The 15,341-nt window shown below is 49.3% G+C and overlaps 39 non-coding genes and 3 pseudogenes across 39 annotated transcripts; all 42 read right to left on the reverse strand.

Annotated features, from left to right (window-relative positions):
- Positions 1-32: 32 nt before the first annotated feature.
- Positions 33-151, reverse strand: LOC149759315 (5S ribosomal RNA; annotated as a pseudogene).
- A 246-nt stretch (positions 152-397) lies between these two features.
- LOC149759316 (5S ribosomal RNA) lies at positions 398-516 on the reverse strand. The gene has a single exon (XR_016405647.1). It is a non-coding gene; the product is annotated as a 5S ribosomal RNA (ribosomal RNA).
- Positions 517-762: 246 nt separating this feature from the next.
- On the reverse strand, positions 763-881 carry LOC149759317 (5S ribosomal RNA). The gene has a single exon (XR_016403378.1). It is a non-coding gene; the product is annotated as a 5S ribosomal RNA (ribosomal RNA).
- Positions 882-1,127: 246 nt separating this feature from the next.
- On the reverse strand, positions 1,128-1,246 carry LOC149759318 (5S ribosomal RNA). Its single transcript, XR_016411944.1, has one exon. It is a non-coding gene; the product is annotated as a 5S ribosomal RNA (ribosomal RNA).
- A 246-nt stretch (positions 1,247-1,492) lies between these two features.
- Positions 1,493-1,611, reverse strand: LOC149759319 (5S ribosomal RNA). The gene has a single exon (XR_016411945.1). It is a non-coding gene; the product is annotated as a 5S ribosomal RNA (ribosomal RNA).
- A 246-nt stretch (positions 1,612-1,857) lies between these two features.
- LOC149759320 (5S ribosomal RNA) lies at positions 1,858-1,976 on the reverse strand. The gene has a single exon (XR_016411946.1). It is a non-coding gene; the product is annotated as a 5S ribosomal RNA (ribosomal RNA).
- Positions 1,977-2,222: 246 nt separating this feature from the next.
- LOC149759321 (5S ribosomal RNA) lies at positions 2,223-2,341 on the reverse strand. The gene has a single exon (XR_016411947.1). It is a non-coding gene; the product is annotated as a 5S ribosomal RNA (ribosomal RNA).
- Positions 2,342-2,587: 246 nt separating this feature from the next.
- Positions 2,588-2,706, reverse strand: LOC149759322 (5S ribosomal RNA). The gene has a single exon (XR_016411948.1). It is a non-coding gene; the product is annotated as a 5S ribosomal RNA (ribosomal RNA).
- A 246-nt stretch (positions 2,707-2,952) lies between these two features.
- LOC149759323 (5S ribosomal RNA) lies at positions 2,953-3,071 on the reverse strand. The gene has a single exon (XR_016412727.1). It is a non-coding gene; the product is annotated as a 5S ribosomal RNA (ribosomal RNA).
- Positions 3,072-3,317: 246 nt separating this feature from the next.
- LOC149759324 (5S ribosomal RNA) lies at positions 3,318-3,436 on the reverse strand. Its single transcript, XR_016403026.1, has one exon. It is a non-coding gene; the product is annotated as a 5S ribosomal RNA (ribosomal RNA).
- A 246-nt stretch (positions 3,437-3,682) lies between these two features.
- LOC149759325 (5S ribosomal RNA) lies at positions 3,683-3,801 on the reverse strand. Its single transcript, XR_016401904.1, has one exon. It is a non-coding gene; the product is annotated as a 5S ribosomal RNA (ribosomal RNA).
- A 246-nt stretch (positions 3,802-4,047) lies between these two features.
- Positions 4,048-4,166, reverse strand: LOC149759326 (5S ribosomal RNA). Its single transcript, XR_016409154.1, has one exon. It is a non-coding gene; the product is annotated as a 5S ribosomal RNA (ribosomal RNA).
- A 246-nt stretch (positions 4,167-4,412) lies between these two features.
- LOC149759327 (5S ribosomal RNA) lies at positions 4,413-4,531 on the reverse strand. Its single transcript, XR_016411949.1, has one exon. It is a non-coding gene; the product is annotated as a 5S ribosomal RNA (ribosomal RNA).
- A 246-nt stretch (positions 4,532-4,777) lies between these two features.
- LOC149759328 (5S ribosomal RNA) lies at positions 4,778-4,896 on the reverse strand. The gene has a single exon (XR_016411951.1). It is a non-coding gene; the product is annotated as a 5S ribosomal RNA (ribosomal RNA).
- Positions 4,897-5,142: 246 nt separating this feature from the next.
- On the reverse strand, positions 5,143-5,261 carry LOC149759329 (5S ribosomal RNA). Its single transcript, XR_016409155.1, has one exon. It is a non-coding gene; the product is annotated as a 5S ribosomal RNA (ribosomal RNA).
- Positions 5,262-5,507: 246 nt separating this feature from the next.
- On the reverse strand, positions 5,508-5,626 carry LOC149759330 (5S ribosomal RNA). The gene has a single exon (XR_016403868.1). It is a non-coding gene; the product is annotated as a 5S ribosomal RNA (ribosomal RNA).
- A 246-nt stretch (positions 5,627-5,872) lies between these two features.
- LOC149759331 (5S ribosomal RNA) lies at positions 5,873-5,990 on the reverse strand. Its single transcript, XR_016407058.1, has one exon. It is a non-coding gene; the product is annotated as a 5S ribosomal RNA (ribosomal RNA).
- A 247-nt stretch (positions 5,991-6,237) lies between these two features.
- On the reverse strand, positions 6,238-6,356 carry LOC149759332 (5S ribosomal RNA). Its single transcript, XR_016402508.1, has one exon. It is a non-coding gene; the product is annotated as a 5S ribosomal RNA (ribosomal RNA).
- Positions 6,357-6,602: 246 nt separating this feature from the next.
- On the reverse strand, positions 6,603-6,721 carry LOC149759333 (5S ribosomal RNA; annotated as a pseudogene).
- A 247-nt stretch (positions 6,722-6,968) lies between these two features.
- LOC149759334 (5S ribosomal RNA) lies at positions 6,969-7,087 on the reverse strand. The gene has a single exon (XR_016405995.1). It is a non-coding gene; the product is annotated as a 5S ribosomal RNA (ribosomal RNA).
- A 246-nt stretch (positions 7,088-7,333) lies between these two features.
- LOC149759335 (5S ribosomal RNA) lies at positions 7,334-7,452 on the reverse strand. Its single transcript, XR_016411952.1, has one exon. It is a non-coding gene; the product is annotated as a 5S ribosomal RNA (ribosomal RNA).
- A 246-nt stretch (positions 7,453-7,698) lies between these two features.
- Positions 7,699-7,817, reverse strand: LOC149759336 (5S ribosomal RNA). Its single transcript, XR_016411953.1, has one exon. It is a non-coding gene; the product is annotated as a 5S ribosomal RNA (ribosomal RNA).
- Positions 7,818-8,063: 246 nt separating this feature from the next.
- On the reverse strand, positions 8,064-8,182 carry LOC149759337 (5S ribosomal RNA). Its single transcript, XR_016411954.1, has one exon. It is a non-coding gene; the product is annotated as a 5S ribosomal RNA (ribosomal RNA).
- Positions 8,183-8,428: 246 nt separating this feature from the next.
- LOC149759338 (5S ribosomal RNA) lies at positions 8,429-8,547 on the reverse strand. The gene has a single exon (XR_016411955.1). It is a non-coding gene; the product is annotated as a 5S ribosomal RNA (ribosomal RNA).
- Positions 8,548-8,793: 246 nt separating this feature from the next.
- Positions 8,794-8,912, reverse strand: LOC149759339 (5S ribosomal RNA). Its single transcript, XR_016412729.1, has one exon. It is a non-coding gene; the product is annotated as a 5S ribosomal RNA (ribosomal RNA).
- A 246-nt stretch (positions 8,913-9,158) lies between these two features.
- LOC149759340 (5S ribosomal RNA) lies at positions 9,159-9,277 on the reverse strand. Its single transcript, XR_016403027.1, has one exon. It is a non-coding gene; the product is annotated as a 5S ribosomal RNA (ribosomal RNA).
- A 246-nt stretch (positions 9,278-9,523) lies between these two features.
- On the reverse strand, positions 9,524-9,642 carry LOC149759341 (5S ribosomal RNA). The gene has a single exon (XR_016401905.1). It is a non-coding gene; the product is annotated as a 5S ribosomal RNA (ribosomal RNA).
- Positions 9,643-9,888: 246 nt separating this feature from the next.
- On the reverse strand, positions 9,889-10,007 carry LOC149759342 (5S ribosomal RNA). Its single transcript, XR_016409156.1, has one exon. It is a non-coding gene; the product is annotated as a 5S ribosomal RNA (ribosomal RNA).
- Positions 10,008-10,253: 246 nt separating this feature from the next.
- LOC149759343 (5S ribosomal RNA) lies at positions 10,254-10,372 on the reverse strand. Its single transcript, XR_016411957.1, has one exon. It is a non-coding gene; the product is annotated as a 5S ribosomal RNA (ribosomal RNA).
- Positions 10,373-10,618: 246 nt separating this feature from the next.
- On the reverse strand, positions 10,619-10,737 carry LOC149759344 (5S ribosomal RNA). Its single transcript, XR_016411958.1, has one exon. It is a non-coding gene; the product is annotated as a 5S ribosomal RNA (ribosomal RNA).
- A 246-nt stretch (positions 10,738-10,983) lies between these two features.
- On the reverse strand, positions 10,984-11,102 carry LOC149759345 (5S ribosomal RNA). The gene has a single exon (XR_016409157.1). It is a non-coding gene; the product is annotated as a 5S ribosomal RNA (ribosomal RNA).
- Positions 11,103-11,348: 246 nt separating this feature from the next.
- On the reverse strand, positions 11,349-11,467 carry LOC149759346 (5S ribosomal RNA). The gene has a single exon (XR_016403869.1). It is a non-coding gene; the product is annotated as a 5S ribosomal RNA (ribosomal RNA).
- Positions 11,468-11,713: 246 nt separating this feature from the next.
- On the reverse strand, positions 11,714-11,831 carry LOC149759347 (5S ribosomal RNA). Its single transcript, XR_016407059.1, has one exon. It is a non-coding gene; the product is annotated as a 5S ribosomal RNA (ribosomal RNA).
- Positions 11,832-12,078: 247 nt separating this feature from the next.
- Positions 12,079-12,197, reverse strand: LOC149759348 (5S ribosomal RNA). The gene has a single exon (XR_016402509.1). It is a non-coding gene; the product is annotated as a 5S ribosomal RNA (ribosomal RNA).
- Positions 12,198-12,443: 246 nt separating this feature from the next.
- LOC149759349 (5S ribosomal RNA) lies at positions 12,444-12,562 on the reverse strand (annotated as a pseudogene).
- A 247-nt stretch (positions 12,563-12,809) lies between these two features.
- LOC149759350 (5S ribosomal RNA) lies at positions 12,810-12,928 on the reverse strand. Its single transcript, XR_016405996.1, has one exon. It is a non-coding gene; the product is annotated as a 5S ribosomal RNA (ribosomal RNA).
- Positions 12,929-13,174: 246 nt separating this feature from the next.
- LOC149759351 (5S ribosomal RNA) lies at positions 13,175-13,293 on the reverse strand. The gene has a single exon (XR_016405086.1). It is a non-coding gene; the product is annotated as a 5S ribosomal RNA (ribosomal RNA).
- A 246-nt stretch (positions 13,294-13,539) lies between these two features.
- Positions 13,540-13,658, reverse strand: LOC149759352 (5S ribosomal RNA). Its single transcript, XR_016409158.1, has one exon. It is a non-coding gene; the product is annotated as a 5S ribosomal RNA (ribosomal RNA).
- Positions 13,659-13,904: 246 nt separating this feature from the next.
- LOC149759353 (5S ribosomal RNA) lies at positions 13,905-14,023 on the reverse strand. The gene has a single exon (XR_016411959.1). It is a non-coding gene; the product is annotated as a 5S ribosomal RNA (ribosomal RNA).
- A 246-nt stretch (positions 14,024-14,269) lies between these two features.
- Positions 14,270-14,388, reverse strand: LOC149759354 (5S ribosomal RNA). Its single transcript, XR_016402244.1, has one exon. It is a non-coding gene; the product is annotated as a 5S ribosomal RNA (ribosomal RNA).
- A 246-nt stretch (positions 14,389-14,634) lies between these two features.
- LOC149759355 (5S ribosomal RNA) lies at positions 14,635-14,752 on the reverse strand. The gene has a single exon (XR_016407060.1). It is a non-coding gene; the product is annotated as a 5S ribosomal RNA (ribosomal RNA).
- A 247-nt stretch (positions 14,753-14,999) lies between these two features.
- Positions 15,000-15,118, reverse strand: LOC149759356 (5S ribosomal RNA). Its single transcript, XR_016405336.1, has one exon. It is a non-coding gene; the product is annotated as a 5S ribosomal RNA (ribosomal RNA).
- Positions 15,119-15,341: the final 223 nt, after the last annotated feature.

Raw genomic sequence — 15,341 nt, forward strand, 5'->3', positions numbered from 1 at the left:
TCAAAAAATAAAAAAGCGGGCAAAAAATAAAAAGGGTGCAACACGAGGACTTCCCAGGGGGTCACCCATCCTAGTACTTCTCTCGCCCAAGCACGCTTAACTGCGGAGTTATGATCGGATCCGGTGCATTAGTGCTGGTATGATCGCACCCATGACATGCACTTCGAAACTCCCTTTTATGGCAAAGCAGCAGACCTCGACGGCCCGAGACATTCGCGCTGCCGGGGCCGTTCTGGCGTAGAATTCAACGCGCTGGTCCCGCTATGCGGCATGGCACCGCCAGTCTCCGGACTCAGTTTATTTTCGGGGAAAAAAATTATCCGAAGAGGAAAAGCCAAAAGCCAAAAAATTAAAAATAAATATTATCAAAAAATAAAAAAGCGGGCAAAAAATAAAAGGGGTACAACACGAGGACTTCCCAGGGGGTCACCCATCCCAGTACTACTCTCGCCCAAGCACGCTTAACTGCTGAGTTCTGATGGGATCCGGTGCATTAGTGCTGGTATGATCGCACCCATGACATGCCCATCGAAACACCCTTTTATGACAAAGCAGCAGACCTCGACGGCCCGAGACATTCGCGCTGCCGGGGCCGTTCTGGCGTAGGATTCAACGCGCTGTTCCGCTATGCGGCATGGCACCGCGAGTCTCCGGACTCAGTTTATTTTCGGGGGAAAAAAATTATCCGAAGAGGAAAAGCCAAAAGCCGAAAAATTAAAAATAAATGTTATCAAAAAATAAAAAAGCGGGCAAAAAATAAAAGGGGTGCAACACGAGGACTTCCCAGGGGGTCACCCATCCTAGCACTACTCTCGCCCAAGCACGCTTAACTGCGGAGTTCTGATGGGATCCGGTGCATTAGTGCTGGTATGATCGCACCCATGATATGCCCTTCGAAACTCCCTTTTATGACAAAGCAGCAGACCTCGACGGCCCGAGACATTCCCGCTGCCGGGGCCGTTCTGGCGTAGGATTCAACGCGCTATTCCGCTATGCGGCATGGCACCGCGAGTCTCCGGACTCAGTTTATTTTCGAGGGAAAAAAATTATCCGAAGAGGAAAAGCCAAAAGCCGAAAAATTAAAAATAAATATTATCAAAAAATAAAAAAGCGGGCAAAAATTAAAAAGGGTGCAACACGAGGACTTCCCAGGGGGTCACCCATCCTAGTACTACTCTCGCCCAAGCACGCTTAACTGCGGAGTTCTGATGGGATCCGGTGCATTAGTGCTGGTATGATCGCACCCATGACATGCCCATCGAAACACCCTTTTATGACAAAGCAGCAGACCTCGACGGCCCGAGACATTCGCGCTGCCGGGGCCGTTCTGGCGTAGGATTCAACGCGCTGTTCCGCTATGCGGCATGGCACCGCGAGTCTCCGGACTCAGATTATTTTCGGGGGAAAAAAATTATCCGAAGAGGAAAAGCCAAAAGCCGAAAAATTAAAAATAAATATTATCAAAAAATAAAAAAGCGGGCAAAAAATAAAAAGGGTGCAACACGAGGACTTCCCAGGGGGTCACCCATCCTAGTACTACTCTCGCCCAAGCACGCTTAACTGCGGAGTTCTGATGGGATCCGGTGCATTAGTGCTGGTATGATCGCACCCATGACATGCCCATCGAAACACCCTTTTATGACAAAGCAGCAGACCTCGACGGCCCGAGACATTCGCGCTGCCGGGGCCGTTCTGGCGTAGGATTCAACGCGCTGTTCCGCTATGCGGCATGGCACCGCGAGTCTCCGGACTCAGTTTATTTTCGGGGGAAAAAAATTATCCGAAGAGGAAAAGCCAAAAGCCGAAAAATTAAAAATAAATATTATCAAAAAATAAAAAAGCGGGCAAAAAATAAAAAGGGTGCAACACGAGGACTTCCCAGGGGGTCACCCATCCTAGTACTACTCTCGCCCAAGCACGCTTAACTGCGGAGTTCTGATGGGATCCGGTGCATTAGTGCTGGTATGATCGCACCCATGACATGCCCATCGAAACACCCTTTTATGACAAAGCAGCAGACCTCGACGGCCCGAGACATTCGCGCTGCCGGGGCCGTTCTGGCGTAGGATTCAACGCGCTGTTCCGCTATGCGGCATGGCACCGCGAGTCTCCGGACTCAGTTTATTTTCGGGGGAAAAAAATTATCCGAAGAGGAAAAGCCAAAAGCCGAAAAATTAAAAATAAATATTATCAAAAAATAAAAAAGCGGGCAAAAAATAAAAAGGGTGCAACACGAGGACTTCCCAGGGGGTCACCCATCCTAGTACTACTCTCGCCCAAGCACGCTTAACTGCGGAGTTCTGATGGGATCCGGTGCATTAGTGCTGGTATGATCGCACCCATGACATGCCCATCGAAACACCCTTTTATGACAAAGCAGCAGCCCTCGACGGCCCGAGACATTCGCGCTGCCGGGGCCGTTCTGGCGTAGGATTCAACGCGCTGTTCCGCTATGCGGCATGGCACCGCGAGTCTCCGGACTCAGTTTATTTTCGAGGGAAAAAAATTATCCGAAGAGGAAAAGCCAAAAGCCGAAAAATTAAAAATAAATATTATCAAAAAATAAAAAAGCGGGCAAAAAATAAAAAGGGTGCAACACGAGGACTTCCCAGGGGGTCACCCATCCTAGTACTACTCTCGCCCAAGCACGCTTAACTGCGGAGTTCTGATGGGATCCGGTGCATTAGTGCTGGTATGATCGCACCCATGACATGCCCATCGAAACACCCTTTTATGACAAAGCAGCAGCCCTCGACGGCCCGAGACATTCGCGCTGCCGGGGCCGTTCTGGCGTAGGATTCAACGCGCTGTTCCGCTATGCGGCATGGCACCGCGAGTCTCCGGACTCAGTTTATTTTCGAGGGAAAAAAATTATCCGAAGAGGAAAAGCCAAAAGCCGAAAAATTAAAAATAAATATTATCAAAAAATAAAAAAGCGGGCAAAAATTAAAAAGGGTGCAACACGAGGACTTCCCAGGGGGTCACCCATCATAGTACTACTCTCGCCCAAGCACGCTTAACTGCGGAGTTCTGATGGGATCCGGTGCATTAGTGCTGGTATGATCGCACCCATGACATGCCCATCGAAACACCCTTTTATGACAAAGCAGCACACCTCGACGGCCCGAGACATTCGCGCTGCCGGGGCCGTTCTGGCGTAGGATTCAACGCGCTGTTCCGCTATGCGGCATGGCACCGCGAGTCTCCGGACTCAGTTTATTTTCGGGAGAAAAAAATTATCCGAAGAGGAAAAGCCAAAAGCCGAAAAATTAAAAATAAATATTATCAAAAAATAAAAAAGCGGGCAAAAAATAAAAAGGGTGCAACACGAGGACTTCCCAGGGGGTCACCCATCCTAGTACTACTCTCGCCCAAGCACGCTTAACTGCGGAGTTCTGATGGGATCCGGTGCATTAGTGTTGGTATGATCGCACCCATGACATGCCCATCGAAACACCCTTTTATGACAAAGCAGCAGACCTCGACGGCCCGAGACATTCGCGCTGCCGGGGCCGTTCTGGCGTAGGATTCAACGCGCTGTTCCGCTATGCGGCATGGCACCGCGAGTCTCCGGACTCAGTTTATTTTCGGGGGAAAAAAATTATCCGAAGAGGAAAAGCCAAAAGCCGAAAAATTAAAAATAAATATTATCAAAAAATAAAAAAGCGGGCAAAAAATAAAAAGGGTGCAACACGAGGACTTCCCAGGGGGTCACCCATCCTAGTACCACTCTCGCCCAAGCACGCTTAACTGCGGAGTTCTGATGGGATCCGGTGCATTAGTGCTGGTATGATCGCACCCATGACATGCCCATCGAAACACCCTTTTATGACAAAGCAGCAGACCTCGACGGCCCGAGACATTCGCGCTGCCGGGGCCGTTCTGGCGTAGGATTCAACGCGCTGTTCCGCTATGCGGCATGGCACCGCGAGTCTCCGGACTCAGTTTATTTTCGGGGGAAAAAAATTATCCGAAGAGGAAAAGCCAAAAGCCGAAAAATTAAAAATAAATATTATCAAAAAATAAAAAAGCGGGCAAAAAATAAAAGGGGTGCAACACGAGGACTTCCCAGGGGGTCACCCATCCTAGTACTACTCTCGCCCAAGCACGCTTAACTGCGGAGTTCTGATGGGATCCGGTGCATTAGTGCTGGTATGATCGCACCCATGACATGCCCATCGAAACACCCTTTTATGACAAAGCAGCAGACCTCGACGGCCCGAGACATTCGCGCTGCCGGGGCCGTTCTGGCGTAGGATTCAACGCGCTGTTCCGCTATGCGGCATGGCACCGCGAGTCTCCGGACTCAGTTTATTTTCGGGGGAAAAAAATTATTCGAAGAGGAAAAGCCAAAAGCCGAAAAATTAAAAATAAATATTATCAAAAAATAAAAAAGCGGGCAAAAAATAAAAAGGGTGCAACACGAGGACTTCCCAGGGGGTCACCCATCCTAGTACTACTCTCGCCCAAGCACGCTTAACTGCGGAGTTCTGATGGGATCCGGTGCATTAGTGCTGGTATGATCGCACCCATGACATGCCCATCGAAACACCCTTTTATGACAAAGCAGCAGACCTCGACGGCCCGAGACATTCGCGCTGCCGGGGCCGTTCTGGCGTAGGATTCAACGGGCTGTTCCGCTATGCGGCATGGCACCGCGAGTCTCCGGACTCAGTTTATTTTCGGGGGAAAAAAATTATTCGAAGAGGAAAAGCCAAAAGCCGAAAAATTAAAAATAAATATTATCAAAAAATAAAAAAGCGGGCAAAAAATAAAAAGGGTGCAACACGAGGACTTCCCAGGGGGTCACCCATCCTAGTACTACTCTCGCCCAAGCACGCTTAACTGCGGAGTTCTGATGGGATCCGGTGCATTAGTGCTGGTATGATCGCACCCATGACATGCCCATCGAAACACCCTTTTATGACAAAGCAGCAGACCTCGACGGCCCGAGACATTCGCGCTGCCGGGGCCGTTCTGGCGTAGGATTCAACGCGCTGTTCCGCTATGCGGCATGGCACCGCGAGTCTCCGGACTCAGTTTATTTTCGAGGGAAAAAAATTATCCGAAGAGGAAAAGCCAAAAGCCGAAAAATTAAAAATAAATATTATCAAAAAATAAAAAAGCGGGCAAAAAATAAAAGGGGTGCAACACGAGGACTTCCCAGGGGGTCACCCATCCTAGTACTACTCTCGCCCAAGCACGCTTAACTGCGGAGTTCTGATGGGATCCGGTGCATTAGTGCTGGTATGATCGCACCCATGACATGCCCATCGAAACACCCTTTTATGACAAAGCAGCAGACCTCGACGGCCCGAGACATTCGCGCTGCCGGGGCCGTTCTGGCGTAGGATTCAACGCGCTGTTCCGCTATGCGGCATGGCACCGCGAGTCTCCGGACTCAGTTTATTTTCGGGGGAAAAAAATTATCCGAAGAGGAAAAGCCAAAAGCCGAATAATTAAAAATAAATGTTATCAAAAAATAAAAAAGCGGGCAAAAAATAAAAGGGGTGCAACACGAGGACTTCCCAGGGGGTCACCCATCCTAGTACTACTCTTGCCCAAGCACGCTTAACTGCGGAGTTCTAATGGGATCCGGTGCATTAGTGCTGGTATGATCGCACCCATGATATGCCCTTCGAAACTCCCTTTTATGACAAAGCAGCAGACCTCGACGGCCCGAGACATTCGCGCTGCCGGGGCCCTTCTGGCGTAGGATTCAACGCGCTGTTCCGCTATGCGGCATGGCACCGCGAGTCTCCGGACTCAGTTTATTTTCGAGGGAAAAAAATTATCCGAAGAGGAAAAGCCAAAAGCCGAAAAATTAAAAATAAATATTATCAAAAAATAAAAAAGCGGGCAAAAAATAAAAGGGGTGCAACACGAGGACTTCCCGGGGGTCACCCATCCTAGTACTACTCTCGCCCAAGCACGCTTAACTGCGAAGTTCTGATGGGATCCGGTGCATTAGTGCTGGTATGATCGCACCCATGATATGCCCTTCGAAACTCCCTTTTATGACAAAGCAGCAGACCTCGACCGCCCGAGACATTCGTGCTGCCGGGGCCGTTCTGGCGTAGGATTCAACGCGCTGGTCCCGCTATGCGGCATGGCACCGCCAGTCTCCGGACTCAGTTTATTGTCGGGGGAAAAAAATTATCCGAAGAGGAAAAGCCAAAAGCCAAAAAATTAAAAATAAATATTATCAAAAAATAAAAAAGCGGGCAAAAAATAAAAAGGGTGCAACACGAGGACTTCTCAGGGGGTCACCCATCCTAGTACTACTCTCGCCCAAGCACGCTTAACTGCAGAGTTCTGATGGGATCCGGTGCATTAGTGCTGGTATGATCGCACCCATGACATGCCCATCGAAACACCCTTTTATGACAAAGCAGCAGACCTCGACGGACCGAGACATTCGCGCTGCCGGGGCCGTTCTGGCGTAGGATTCAACGCGCTGTTCCGCTATGCGGCATGGCACCGCCAGTCTCCGGACTCAGTTTATTTTCGGGGGGAAAAAATTATCCGAAGAGGAAAAGCCAAAAGCCAAAAAATTAAAAATAAATATTATCAAAAAATAAAAAAGCGGGCAAAAAATAAAAAGGGTGCAACACGAGGACTTCCCAGGGGGTCACCCATCCTAGTACTTCTCTCGCCCAAGCACGCTTAACTGCGGAGTTATGATCGGATCCGGTGCATTAGTGCTGGTATGATCGCACCCATGACATGCACTTCGAAACTCCCTTTTATGGCAAAGCAGCAGACCTCGACGGCCCGAGACATTCGCGCTGCCGGGGCCGTTCTGGCGTAGAATTCAACGCGCTGGTCCTGCTATGCGGCATGGCACCGCCAGTCTCCGGACTCAGTTTATTTTCGGGGAAAAAAAATTATCCGAAGAGGAAAAGCCAAAAGCCAAAAAATTAAAAATAAATATTATCAAAAAATAAAAAAGCGGGCAAAAAATAAAAGGGGTACAACACGAGGACTTCCCAGGGGGTCACCCATCCTAGTACTACTCTCGCCCAAGCACGCTTAACTGCTGAGTTCTGATGGGATCCGGTGCATTAGTGCTGGTATGATCGCACCCATGACATGCCCATCGAAACACCCTTTTATGACAAAGCAGCAGACCTCGACGGCCCGAGACATTCGCGCTACCGGGGCCGTTCTGGCGTAGGATTCAACGCGCTGTTCCGCTATGCGGCATGGCACCGCGAGTCTCCGGACTCAGTTTATTTTCGGGGGAAAAAAATTATCCGAAGAGGAAAAGCCAAAAGCCGAAAAATTAAAAATAAATATTATCAAAAAATAAAAAAGCGGGCAAAAAATAAAAAGGGTGCAACACGAGGACTTCCCAGGGGGTCACCCATCCTAGTACTACTCTCGCCCAAGCACGCTTAACTGCGGAGTTCTGATGGGATCCGGTGCATTAGTGCTGGTATGATCGCACCCATGACATGCCCATCGAAACACCCTTTTATGACAAAGCAGCAGACCTCGACGGCCCGAGACATTCGCGCTGCCGGGGCCGTTCTGGCGTAGGATTCAACGCGCTGTTCCGCTATGCGGCATGGCACCGCGAGTCTCCGGACTCAGTTTATTTTCGGGGGAAAAAAATTATCCGAAGAGGAAAAGCCAAAAGCCGAAAAATTAAAAATAAATATTATCAAAAAATAAAAAAGCGGGCAAAAAATAAAAAGGGTGCAACACGAGGACTTCCCAGGGGGTCACCCATCCTAGTACTACTCTCGCCCAAGCACGCTTAACTGCGGAGTTCTGATGGGATCCGGTGCATTAGTGCTGGTATGATCGCACCCATGACATGCCCATCGAAACACCCTTTTATGACAAAGCAGCAGACCTCGACGGCCCGAGACATTCGCGCTGCCGGGGCCGTTCTGGCGTAGGATTCAACGCGCTGTTCCGCTATGCGGCATGGCACCGCGAGTCTCCGGACTCAGTTTATTTTCGGGGGAAAAAAATTATCCGAAGAGGAAAAGCCAAAAGCCGAAAAATTAAAAATAAATATTATCAAAAAATAAAAAAGCGGGCAAAAAATAAAAAGGGTGCAACACGAGGACTTCCCAGGGGGTCACCCATCCTAGTACTACTCTCGCCCAAGCACGCTTAACTGCGGAGTTCTGATGGGATCCGGTGCATTAGTGCTGGTATGATCGCACCCATGACATGCCCATCGAAACACCCTTTTATGACAAAGCAGCAGCCCTCGACGGCCCGAGACATTCGCGCTGCCGGGGCCGTTCTGGCGTAGGATTCAACGCGCTGTTCCGCTATGCGGCATGGCACCGCGAGTCTCCGGACTCAGTTTATTTTCGAGGGAAAAAAATTATCCGAAGAGGAAAAGCCAAAAGCCGAAAAATTAAAAATAAATATTATCAAAAAATAAAAAAGCGGGCAAAAAATAAAAAGGGTGCAACACGAGGACTTCCCAGGGGGTCACCCATCCTAGTACTACTCTCGCCCAAGCACGCTTAACTGCGGAGTTCTGATGGGATCCGGTGCATTAGTGCTGGTATGATCGCACCCATGACATGCCCATCGAAACACCCTTTTATGACAAAGCAGCAGCCCTCGACGGCCCGAGACATTCGCGCTGCCGGGGCCGTTCTGGCGTAGGATTCAACGCGCTGTTCCGCTATGCGGCATGGCACCGCGAGTCTCCGGACTCAGTTTATTTTCGAGGGAAAAAAATTATCCGAAGAGGAAAAGCCAAAAGCCGAAAAATTAAAAATAAATATTATCAAAAAATAAAAAAGCGGGCAAAAATTAAAAAGGGTGCAACACGAGGACTTCCCAGGGGGTCACCCATCATAGTACTACTCTCGCCCAAGCACGCTTAACTGCGGAGTTCTGATGGGATCCGGTGCATTAGTGCTGGTATGATCGCACCCATGACATGCCCATCGAAACACCCTTTTATGACAAAGCAGCACACCTCGACGGCCCGAGACATTCGCGCTGCCGGGGCCGTTCTGGCGTAGGATTCAACGCGCTGTTCCGCTATGCGGCATGGCACCGCGAGTCTCCGGACTCAGTTTATTTTCGGGAGAAAAAAATTATCCGAAGAGGAAAAGCCAAAAGCCGAAAAATTAAAAATAAATATTATCAAAAAATAAAAAAGCGGGCAAAAAATAAAAAGGGTGCAACACGAGGACTTCCCAGGGGGTCACCCATCCTAGTACTACTCTCGCCCAAGCACGCTTAACTGCGGAGTTCTGATGGGATCCGGTGCATTAGTGTTGGTATGATCGCACCCATGACATGCCCATCGAAACACCCTTTTATGACAAAGCAGCAGACCTCGACGGCCCGAGACATTCGCGCTGCCGGGGCCGTTCTGGCGTAGGATTCAACGCGCTGTTCCGCTATGCGGCATGGCACCGCGAGTCTCCGGACTCAGTTTATTTTCGGGGGAAAAAAATTATCCGAAGAGGAAAAGCCAAAAGCCGAAAAATTAAAAATAAATATTATCAAAAAATAAAAAAGCGGGCAAAAAATAAAAAGGGTGCAACACGAGGACTTCCCAGGGGGTCACCCATCCTAGTACCACTCTCGCCCAAGCACGCTTAACTGCGGAGTTCTGATGGGATCCGGTGCATTAGTGCTGGTATGATCGCACCCATGACATGCCCATCGAAACACCCTTTTATGACAAAGCAGCAGACCTCGACGGCCCGAGACATTCGCGCTGCCGGGGCCGTTCTGGCGTAGGATTCAACGCGCTGTTCCGCTATGCGGCATGGCACCGCGAGTCTCCGGACTCAGTTTATTTTCGGGGGAAAAAAATTATCCGAAGAGGAAAAGCCAAAAGCCGAAAAATTAAAAATAAATATTATCAAAAAATAAAAAAGCGGGCAAAAAATAAAAGGGGTGCAACACGAGGACTTCCCAGGGGGTCACCCATCCTAGTACTACTCTCGCCCAAGCACGCTTAACTGCGGAGTTCTGATGGGATCCGGTGCATTAGTGCTGGTATGATCGCACCCATGACATGCCCATCGAAACACCCTTTTATGACAAAGCAGCAGACCTCGACGGCCCGAGACATTCGCGCTGCCGGGGCCGTTCTGGCGTAGGATTCAACGCGCTGTTCCGCTATGCGGCATGGCACCGCGAGTCTCCGGACTCAGTTTATTTTCGGGGGAAAAAAATTATTCGAAGAGGAAAAGCCAAAAGCCGAAAAATTAAAAATAAATATTATCAAAAAATAAAAAAGCGGGCAAAAAATAAAAAGGGTGCAACACGAGGACTTCCCAGGGGGTCACCCATCCTAGTACTACTCTCGCCCAAGCACGCTTAACTGCGGAGTTCTGATGGGATCCGGTGCATTAGTGCTGGTATGATCGCACCCATGACATGCCCATCGAAACACCCTTTTATGACAAAGCAGCAGACCTCGACGGCCCGAGACATTCGCGCTGCCGGGGCCGTTCTGGCGTAGGATTCAACGGGCTGTTCCGCTATGCGGCATGGCACCGCGAGTCTCCGGACTCAGTTTATTTTCGGGGGAAAAAAATTATTCGAAGAGGAAAAGCCAAAAGCCGAAAAATTAAAAATAAATATTATCAAAAAATAAAAAAGCGGGCAAAAAATAAAAAGGGTGCAACACGAGGACTTCCCAGGGGGTCACCCATCCTAGTACTACTCTCGCCCAAGCACGCTTAACTGCGGAGTTCTGATGGGATCCGGTGCATTAGTGCTGGTATGATCGCACCCATGACATGCCCATCGAAACACCCTTTTATGACAAAGCAGCAGACCTCGACGGCCCGAGACATTCGCGCTGCCGGGGCCGTTCTGGCGTAGGATTCAACGCGCTGTTCCGCTATGCGGCATGGCACCGCGAGTCTCCGGACTCAGTTTATTTTCGAGGGAAAAAAATTATCCGAAGAGGAAAAGCCAAAAGCCGAAAAATTAAAAATAAATATTATCAAAAAATAAAAAAGCGGGCAAAAAATAAAAGGGGTGCAACACGAGGACTTCCCAGGGGGTCACCCATCCTAGTACTACTCTCGCCCAAGCACGCTTAACTGCGGAGTTCTGATGGGATCCGGTGCATTAGTGCTGGTATGATCGCACCCATGACATGCCCATCGAAACACCCTTTTATGACAAAGCAGCAGACCTCGACGGCCCGAGACATTCGCGCTGCCGGGGCCGTTCTGGCGTAGGATTCAACGCGCTGTTCCGCTATGCGGCATGGCACCGCGAGTCTCCGGACTCAGTTTATTTTCGGGGGAAAAAAATTATCCGAAGAGGAAAAGCCAAAAGCCGAATAATTAAAAATAAATGTTATCAAAAAATAAAAAAGCGGGCAAAAAATAAAAGGGGTGCAACACGAGGACTTCCCAGGGGGTCACCCATCCTAGTACTACTCTTGCCCAAGCACGCTTAACTGCGGAGTTCTAATGGGATCCGGTGCATTAGTGCTGGTATGATCGCACCCATGATATGCCCTTCGAAACTCCCTTTTATGACAAAGCAGCAGACCTCGACGGCCCGAGACATTCGCGCTGCCGGGGCCCTTCTGGCGTAGGATTCAACGCGCTGTTCCGCTATGCGGCATGGCACCGCGAGTCTCCGGACTCAGTTTATTTTCGAGGGAAAAAAATTATCCGAAGAGGAAAAGCCAAAAGCCGAAAAATTAAAAATAAATATTATCAAAAAATAAAAAAGCGGGCAAAAAATAAAAGGGGTGCAACACGAGGACTTCCCGGGGGTCACCCATCCTAGTACTACTCTCGCCCAAGCACGCTTAACTGCGAAGTTCTGATGGGATCCGGTGCATTAGTGCTGGTATGATCGCACCCATGATATGCCCTTCGAAACTCCCTTTTATGACAAAGCAGCAGACCTCGACCGCCCGAGACATTCGTGCTGCCGGGGCCGTTCTGGCGTAGGATTCAACGCGCTGGTCCCGCTATGCGGCATGGCACCGCCAGTCTCCGGACTCAGTTTATTGTCGGGGGAAAAAAATTATCCGAAGAGGAAAAGCCAAAAGCCAAAAAATTAAAAATAAATATTATCAAAAAATAAAAAAGCGGGCAAAAAATAAAAAGGGTGCAACACGAGGACTTCTCAGGGGGTCACCCATCCTAGTACTACTCTCGCCCAAGCACGCTTAACTGCAGAGTTCTGATGGGATCCGGTGCATTAGTGCTGGTATGATCGCACCCATGACATGCCCATCGAAACACCCTTTTATGACAAAGCAGCAGACCTCGACGGACCGAGACATTCGCGCTGCCGGGGCCGTTCTGGCGTAGGATTCAACGCGCTGTTCCGCTATGCGGCATGGCACCGCCAGTCTCCGGACTCAGTTTATTTTCGGGGGGAAAAAATTATCCGAAGAGGAAAAGCCAAAAGCCAAAAAATTAAAAATAAATATTATCAAAAAATAAAAAAGCGGGCAAAAAATAAAAAGGGTGCAACACGAGGACTTCCCAGGGGGTCACCCATCCTAGTACTTCTCTCGCCCAAGCACGCTTAACTGCGGAGTTATGATCGGATCCGGTGCATTAGTGCTGGTATGATCGCACCCATGACATGCACTTCGAAACTCCCTTTTATGGCAAAGCAGCAGACCTCGACGGCCCGAGACATTCGCGCTGCCGGGGCCGTTCTGGCGTAGAATTCAACGCGCTGGTCCTGCTATGCGGCATGGCACCGCCAGTCTCCGGACTCAGTTTATTTTCGGGGAAAAAAAATTATCCGAAGAGGAAAAGCCAAAAGCCAAAAAATTAAAAATAAATATTATCAAAAAATAAAAAAGCGGGCAAAAAATAAAAGGGGTACAACACGAGGACTTCCCAGGGGGTCACCCATCCTAGTACTACTCTCGCCCAAGCACGCTTAACTGCTGAGTTCTGATGGGATCCGGTGCATTAGTGCTGGTATGATCGCACCCATGACATGCCCATCGAAACACCCTTTTATGACAAAGCAGCAGACCTCGACGGCCCGAGACATTCGCGCTACCGGGGCCGTTCTGGCGTAGGATTCAACGCGCTGTTCCGCTATGCGGCATGGCACCGCGAGTCTCCGGACTCAGTTTATTTTCGGGGGAAAAAAATTATCCGAAGAGGAAAAGCCAAAAGCCGAAAAATTAAAAATAAATGTTATCAAAAAATAAAAAAGCGGGCAAAAAATAAAAGGGGTGCAACACGAGGACTTCCAAGGGGGTCACCCATCCTAGTACCACTCTCGCCCAAGCACGCTTAACTGCGGAGTTCTGATGGGATCCGGTGCATTAGTGCTGGTATGATCGCACCCATGATATGCCCTTCGAAACTCCCTTTTATGACAAAGCAGCAGACCTCGACGGCCCGAGACATTCGCGCTGCCGGGGCCGTTCTGGCGTAGGATTCAACGCGCTATTCCGCTATGCGGCATGGCACCGCGAGTCTCCGGACTCAGTTTATTTTCGAGGGAAAAAAATTATCCGAAGAGGAAAAGCCAAAAGCCGAAAAATTAAAAATAAATATTATCAAAAAATAAAAAAGCGGGCAAAAAATAAAAGGGGTGCAACACGAGGACTTCCCAGGGGGTCACCCATCCTAGTACTACTCTCGCCCAAGCACGCTTAACTGCGGAGTTCTGATGGGATCCGGTGCATTAGTGCTGGTATGATCGCACCCATGACATGCCCATCGAAACACCCTTTTATGACAAAGCAGCAGACCTCGACGGCCCGAGACATTCGCGCTGCCGGGGCCGTTCTGGCGTAGGATTCAACGCGCTTTTCCGCTATGCGGCATGGCACCGCGAGTCTCCGGACTCAGTTTATTTTCGGGGGAAAAAAATTATTCGAAGAGGAAAAGCCAAAAGCCGAAAAATTAAAAATAAATATTATCAAAAAATAAAAAAGCGGGCAAAAAATAAAAAGGGTGCAACACGAGGACTTCCCAGGGGGTCACCCATCCTAGTACTACTCTCGCCCAAGCACGCTTAACTGCGGAGTTCTGATGGGATCCGGTGCATTAGTGCTGGTATGATCGCACCCATGACATGCCCATCGAAACACCCTTTTATGACAAAGCAGCAGACCTCGACGGCCCGAGACATTCGCGCTGCCGGGGCCGTTCTGGCGTAGGATTCAACGCGCTGTTCCGCTATGCGGCATGGCACCGCGAGTCTCCGGACTTAGTTTATTTTCGGAGGAAAAAAATTATCCGAAGAGGAAAAGCCAAAAGCCGAAAAATTAAAAATAAATGTTATCAAAAAATAAAAAAGCGGGCAAAAAATAAAAGGGTTGCAACACGAGGACTTCCCAGGGGGTCACCCATCCTAGTACTACTCTCGCCCAAGCACGCTTAGCTGCGGAGTTCTGATGGGATCCGGTGCATTAGTGCTGGTATGATCGCACCCATGATATGCCCTTCGAAACTCCCTTTTATGACAAAGCAGCAGACCTCGACGGCCCGAGACATTCGCGCTGCCGGGGCCCTTCTGGCGTAGGATTCAACGCGCTGTTCCGCTATGCGGCATGGCACCGCGAGTCTCCGGACTCAGTTTATTTTCGAGGGAAAAAAATTATCCGAAGAGGAAAAGCCAAAAGCCGAAAAATTAAAAATAAATATTATCAAAAAATAAAAAAGCGGGCAAAAAATAAAAGGGGTGCAACACGAGGACTTCCCGGGGGTCACCCATCCTAGTACTACTCTCGCCCAAGCACGCTTAACTGCGAAGTTCTGATGGGATCCGGTGCATTAGTGCTGGTATGATCGCACCCATGATATGCCCTTCGAAACTCCCTTTTATGACAAAGCAGCAGACCTCGACCGCCCGAGACATTCGCGCTGCCGGGGCCGTTCTGGCGTAGGATTCAACGCGCTGGTCCCGCTATGCGGCATGGCACCGCCAGTCTCCGGACTCAGTTTATTGTCGGGGGAAAAAAATTATCCGAAGAGGAAAAGCCAAAAGCCAAAAAATTAAAAATAAATATTATCAAAAAATAAAAAAGCGGGCAAAAAATAAAAATGGTGCAACACGAGGACTTCTCAGGGGGTCACCCATCCTAGTACTACTCTCGCCCAAGCACGCTTAACTGCAGAGTTCTGATGGGATCCGGTGCATTAGTGCTGGTATGATCGCACCCATGACATGCCCATCGAAACACCCTTTTATGACAAAGCAGCAGACCTCGACGGCCCGAGACATTCGCGCTGCCGGGGCCGTTCTGGCGTAGGATTCAACGCGCTGTTCCGCTATGCGGCATGGCACCGCGAGTCTCCGGACTCAGTTTATTTTCGGGGGAAAAAAATTATTCGAAGAGGAAAAGCCAAAAGCCGAAAAATTAAAAATAAATATTATCAAAAAAT

This window comes from Phoenix dactylifera, chromosome 4 (genome assembly GCF_051530095.1).
Source record: "Phoenix dactylifera cultivar Ajwa chromosome 4, Ajwa_hap1_PhDact_Kaust_v1.1, whole genome shotgun sequence".
NCBI classification, from domain to species: domain Eukaryota; kingdom Viridiplantae; phylum Streptophyta; class Magnoliopsida; order Arecales; family Arecaceae; genus Phoenix; species Phoenix dactylifera.